Here is a 5,638-nt window from a genome sequence, read left to right on the forward strand (position 1 = left end):
CTCTGTGTGGTGAGTCTGTGGGTCTCTGTGTGATGACTCTGTGGGTCTCTGTGTGGTGAGTCTGTGGGTCTCTGTGTGGTGAGTCTGTGGGTCTCTGTGTGGTGAGTCTGTGGGTCTCTGTGTGGTGAGTCTGTGGGTCTCTGTGTGGTGAGTCTGTGGGTGTCTGTGTGGTGAGTCTGTGGGTGTCTGTGTCAGTGAGTCTGTGGGCGTCTGTGTGGTGAGTCTGTGGGTCTCTGTGTGAGTCAGTCTGTGGGTCTCTGTGTGGTGAGTCTGTGGGTCTCTGTGTGGTGAGTCTGTGGGTGTCTGTGGGGTGAGTCTGTGGGTCTCTGTGTGGTGAGTCTGTGGGTGTCTGTGTGGTGAGTCTGTGGGTCTCTGTGTGAGTCAGTCTGTGGGTCTCTGTGTGGTGAGTCTGTGGGTCTCTGTGTGATGACTCTGTGGGTCTCTGTGTGGTGAGTCTGTGGGTCTCTGTGTGGTGAGTCTGTGGGTCTCTGTGTGGTGAGTCTGTGGGTCTCTGTGTGAGTCAGTCTGTGGGTCTCTGTGTGGTGAGTCTGTGGGTCTATGTGTGGTGACTCTGTGGGTCTCTGTGTGGTGAGTCTGTGGGTCTCTGTGTGGTGAGTCTGTGGGTGTCTGTGTGGTGAGTCTGTGGGTCTCTGTGTGGTGAGTCTGTGGGTCTCTGTGTGATGACTCTGTGGGTCTCTGTGTGGTGAGTCTGTGGGTCTCTGTGTGGTGAGTCTGTGGGTGTCTGTGTGGTGAGTCTGTGGGTCTCTGTGTGGTGAGTCTGTGGGTGTCTGTGTGGTGAGTCTGTGGGTGTCTGTGTGGTGAGTCTGTGGGTCTCTGCGTGGTGAGTCTGTGGGTCTCTGCGTGGTGAGTCTGTGGGTCTCTGTGTGGTGAGTCTGTGGGTCTCTGCGTGGTGAGTCTGTGGGTCTCTGTGTGGTGAGTCTGTGGGTGTCTGTGTGGTGAGTCTGTGGGTCTCTGTGTGAGTCTGTGGGTCTCTGTGTGGTGAGTCTGTGGGTCTCTCTGTGTGGTGAGTCTGTGGGTCTCTCTGTGTGGTGAGTCTGTGGGTGTCTGTGTCAGTGAGTCTGTGGGTCTTTGTGTGAGTGAGTCTGTGGGTCTCTGTGTGGTGAGTCTGTGGGTGTCTGTGTGGTGAGTCTGTGGGTCTTTGTGTGAGTCTGTGGGTCTCTGTGTGGTGAGTCTGTGGGTCTTTGTGTGAGTCTGTGGGTCTCTGTGTGGTGAGTCTATGGGTCTCTGTGTGCGTCTATGAGTCTCTGTGTGATGAGTCTATGGGTCTCTGTGTGGTGAGTTTATGGGTCCCTCTGTGATGAGTCTATGGGTCTCAGTGTGAGTCTACGGGTCTCTGTGTGGTGCGTTTGTGGGTCTCTGCGTGATGATTCTAACTCGAAGTTTGGCTCACAGTTCTTGATGTAGGTTCGTCTACTCGTGGCTTCCTTGCTGCTGCTGATGCTGCTGCTCCTCCTTCGGAAAAGGCTTCCGAGCGCGGCGCGGAGTTGAGGCAACTGCGGCGCCTCCACTCCCTCCCTGGAGCCCGAGCGGGAGCCGGTGCCAAACCTCCTCCATCTCCTCCCCTCCTCCTCCTCCGGCTCCCCCCACTCCTCGCCGGGACCATTCGGTCCGCTGGGTCCCGATAGGAAGGCCAGCATCCTGTCGACGTAGGCCTCGCTTCGAGAAGATTCCACGAAGTCCAGCCCCGGTCGGACGGGCGGCTCCAGGGGAGACTGGCTTAGCGTTACTAGCCTTGGTTAGTTCGGGGTCGGGTGGTGGAGAGAAGGGGGTGGTGGGGGGGTTTGCGGGAGTTGTTTGACCAAACTTCAGCACGCTGGTCAGTGATGGAGGCTGGGGGAATGTACAGCGATGAAGCGAATGTTGAGTGTGCGTGTAGGTGAGTGGGTGGGTGGGTCAGTGAGTGAGTGAATGGGTGAGTGATCGAATGGGTGAGTGGGTAGGTCAGTGAGTGAATGGGTGAGTGATCGAATGGGTGAGTGGGTAGGTCAGTGAGTGAATGGGTGAGTGATCGAATGGGTGAGTGAGCGGGTAGGTCAGTGAGTGAGTGGGTGAGTGATCGAATGAGTGAGTGGGTGAGTGAGTGGGTGAGTGAATGTGTGAGTGAGTGGGTGAGTGAGCAGGTGAGTGAGTGGGTGAATTGGTGTGTGAGTGAGAGTGTGAGCTGGTGAGTGAGCGGGTGAGTGAGCGGGTGAGTGAGCGAGTGAGTGTGTGACTGGGTGTGAGTGAGTGAGTGGGTGAATGTATGAGTGAGTGGGTGAGTGAGTGGGTGAGTGAATGTGTGAGTGGGTGAGTGAGTGGGTGATAGAATGTGAGTGAGTGGGTGAGGGAGTGAGTGGCTGAGTGAGTGGGTGGGTGAGTAAGTGGGTGTGTGGGCGGGTGAGTAAGTGGGTGAGTGTGTGGGCGTGTGGGCGGGTGAGGGAGTGAGTGAGTGGGTGAGTGAGTGGGTGTGTGAGTGGGTGAGTGAGTGAGTGAGTGGGTGAGTGACTGAGTGGGTGAGTGAGTGGGTGGGTGAGTGATCGAATGGGTGAGTGAGTGGGTGAGTGGTCTGGTGAGTGGGTGAGTGTGTGGGTGAATGGGTGAGTGAGTGGGTGTGTGGGCAGGTGAGTGAGTGGTTGAGTGGGTGGGTTAGTGAGTGGGTGAGTGTGTGACTGGGTGTGAGTGAGTGGGTGAGTGAGTGAGTGAATGTTTAAATGGGTGAGTGAACGTGTGAGTGAGTGGGTGAGTGAGTGGGTGAGTGAACGTGTGAGTGGGTGAGTGAACGTGTGAGTGAGTGGGTGAGTGAGCAGGTGAAAGGGTGAGCCCGGTGAGTGAGCATTGAGCTGTCATGCAGAGGGAGAGAGACAAACCAGGGGCATCATTGAGGCGATTGAATTCTAGGGTGCAAATCATCCATCAGGGTTCGGTTAAAGGGTTGTGCGAGTCACAGAGAAAGCGACTTTCAGAGGTGGGACAAAGTCATTGTTATGCAAGTCCAAGTCGAGTCGCAAGTCATCAAATTCATGACTCGAGTCTGACTCGAGTCCAAGTCACATGACTCGAGTCCACATCTCAGAGGTGGGACAAAGTCATTGCTATGCAAGTCCAAGTCGAGTCGCAAGTCATCAAATTCATGACTCGAGTCTGACTCGAGTCCAAGTCACATGACTCGAGTCCACATCTCAGAGGTGGGACAAAGTCATTGCTATGCAAGTCCAAGTCGAGTCGCAAGTCATCAAATTCATGACTCGAGTCTGACTCGAGTCCAAGTCACATGACTCGAGTCCACATCTCAGAGGTGGGACAAAGTCATTGCTATGCAAGTCCAAGTCGAGTCGCAAGTCATCAAATTCATGACTCGAGTCTGACTCGAGTCCAAGTCACATGACTCGAGTCCACATCTCAGAGGTGGGACAAAGTCATTGCTATGCAAGTCCAAGTCGAGTCGCAAGTCATCAAATTCATGACTCGAGTCTGACTCGAGTCCAAGTCACATGACTCGAGTCCACATCTCAGAGGTGGGACAAAGTCATTGTTATGCAAGTCCAAGTCGAGTCGCAAGTCATCAAATTCATGACTCGAGTCTGACTCGAGTCCAAGTCACATGACTCGAGTCCACATCTCAGAGGTGGGACAAAGTCATTGTTATGCAAGTCCAAGTCGAGTCGCAAGTCATCAAATTCATGACTCGAGTCTGACTCGAGTCCAAGTCACATGACTCGAGTCCACATCTCAGAGGTGGGACAAAGTCATTGTTATGCAAGTCCAAGTCGAGTCGCAAGTCATCAAATTCATGACTCGAGTCTGACTCGAGTCCAAGTCACATGACTCGAGTCCACATCTCAGAGGTGGGACAAAGTCATTGTTATGCAAGTCCAAGTCGAGTCGCAAGTCATCAAATTCATGACTCGAGTCTGACTCGAGTCCAAGTCACATGACTCGAGTCCACATCTCAGAGGTGGGACAAAGTCATTGTTATGCAAGTCCAAGTCGAGTCGCAAGTCATCAAATTCATGACTCGAGTCTGACTCGAGTCCAAGTCACATGACTCGAGTCCACATCTCAGAGGTGGGACAAAGTCATTGTTATGCAAGTCCAAGTCGAGTCGCAAGTCATATTCATGACTCGAGTCTGACTCGAGTCCAAGTCACATGACTCGAGTCCACACCTCTGGCGACTTACCTTTCACCATCTCTCATAAAGCCCTAAACAGACGCACAAAGACACCCCGCCGTTAGTCTGCTGTAAACTAAGTACACCAAACTCAACATTAGCAACACCGTCCGTCCATGTGTGTGTGTGTTGGAGTGCGGTAGTGTGGGGGTTAGTGCGCTGCGCTACATCCACAGCTCTCTCCTTCACCCACAGCTCCCTCCTTCACCCACAGCTCCCTCCTTCACCCACAGCTCCCTCCTTCACCCACAGCTCCCTCCTTCACCCACAGCTCCCTCCTTCACCCACAGCTCCCTCCTTCACCCACAGCTCCCTCCTTCACCCACAGCTCCCTCCTTCATCCACAGCTCCCTCCTTCATCCACAGCTCCCTCCTTCATCCACAGCTCTCTCCTTCACCCACAGCTCTCTCCTTCACCCACAGCTCCCTCCTTCATCCACAGCTCTCTCCTTCATCCACAGCTCTCTCCTTCATCCACAGCTCCCTCCTTCACCCACAGCTCCCTCCTTCACCCACAGCTCTCTCCTTCATCCACAGCTCCCTCCTTCACCCACAGCTCCCTCCTTCACCCACAGCTCTCTCCTTCACCCACAGCTCCCTCCTTCACCCACAGCTCTCTCCTTCACCCACAGCTCCCTCCTTCATCCACAGCTCTCTCCTTCATCCACAGCTCTCTCCTAGACCCACAGCTTTCTCCATTGAAAAATAATTATGATTAAATTATTATTGAAAATAATTGTAATTAAATCATTACAAATATTATCAAAAATTACAATAACAAAAAATATAATGAAAACTACATTATTGACAAATAATTCATGAAATAATATTGTTTTTTTTAAAATAACAATTAAAACAATACTATGAAATCATTATTATTGAAAAAAATATTAATGAAATAATGGGAAAATGTATAAAATAATGAAAAAATAATGATAAAAAATAACATTCAAAAAATAACATCGAAAAATAATATCATTGAAAAAACAAGTAATGAAACAATAAACCAAAAAAATTTACGCCAAACTATTACTGAAAAAAAAAAACAAGAATCAAACAACGCTACAACATAAAAACGATAACAATTCTTGCAATAAAAAATGTCTACAAAATGGCCGACGTTTGGTGCAGTTACCCGGATGAAGGCCACGTGACTCTCCGTCTCCTCGAGCTGACGTACGACCCCCAGCGCCTCCTGGAGGAGTCCCAGCTCCGCGCGGAGCCTGGCGGCCTCACCGTGGAGCTCCGCCTCCTTGGCGCGGAGCTCCGCGCGCGGAGTCGCCAGCGCTGAGAGGCGCTCCTCGGCAAGCAGCTCCATCAGGGAGTCAAACTTGGCCCCCAGGCGAGACTCGGTCGACACACACGACTCCTGGTGGAGGTGGTGGGGTGGTGGTGGTGGTGAGGGTGGTGGTGGTGGTGGTGGTGAGGTGGAGGTGGTGAGGTGGTGGTGGTGGTGGGGTGGTGGTGG

The 5,638-nt window shown here is 52.4% G+C and overlaps 1 long non-coding RNA gene across 1 annotated transcript; it reads right to left on the minus strand.

The window, feature by feature from the left end:
• Positions 1-1,736: 1,736 nt before the first annotated feature.
• Positions 1,737-5,366, minus strand: LOC144949888 (uncharacterized). The gene is made up of 3 exons (XR_013640320.1): positions 5,306-5,366; positions 4,180-4,202; positions 1,737-1,752 (listed from the first exon to the last, which is right to left on the minus strand). It is a non-coding gene; the product is annotated as an uncharacterized LOC144949888 (long non-coding RNA).
• Positions 5,367-5,638: the final 272 nt, after the last annotated feature.

The sequence above is a fragment of the Lampetra fluviatilis genome, chromosome 55, assembly GCF_964198595.1.
Source record: "Lampetra fluviatilis chromosome 55, kcLamFluv1.1, whole genome shotgun sequence".
Lineage (NCBI taxonomy): Eukaryota > Metazoa > Chordata > Hyperoartia > Petromyzontiformes > Petromyzontidae > Lampetra > Lampetra fluviatilis.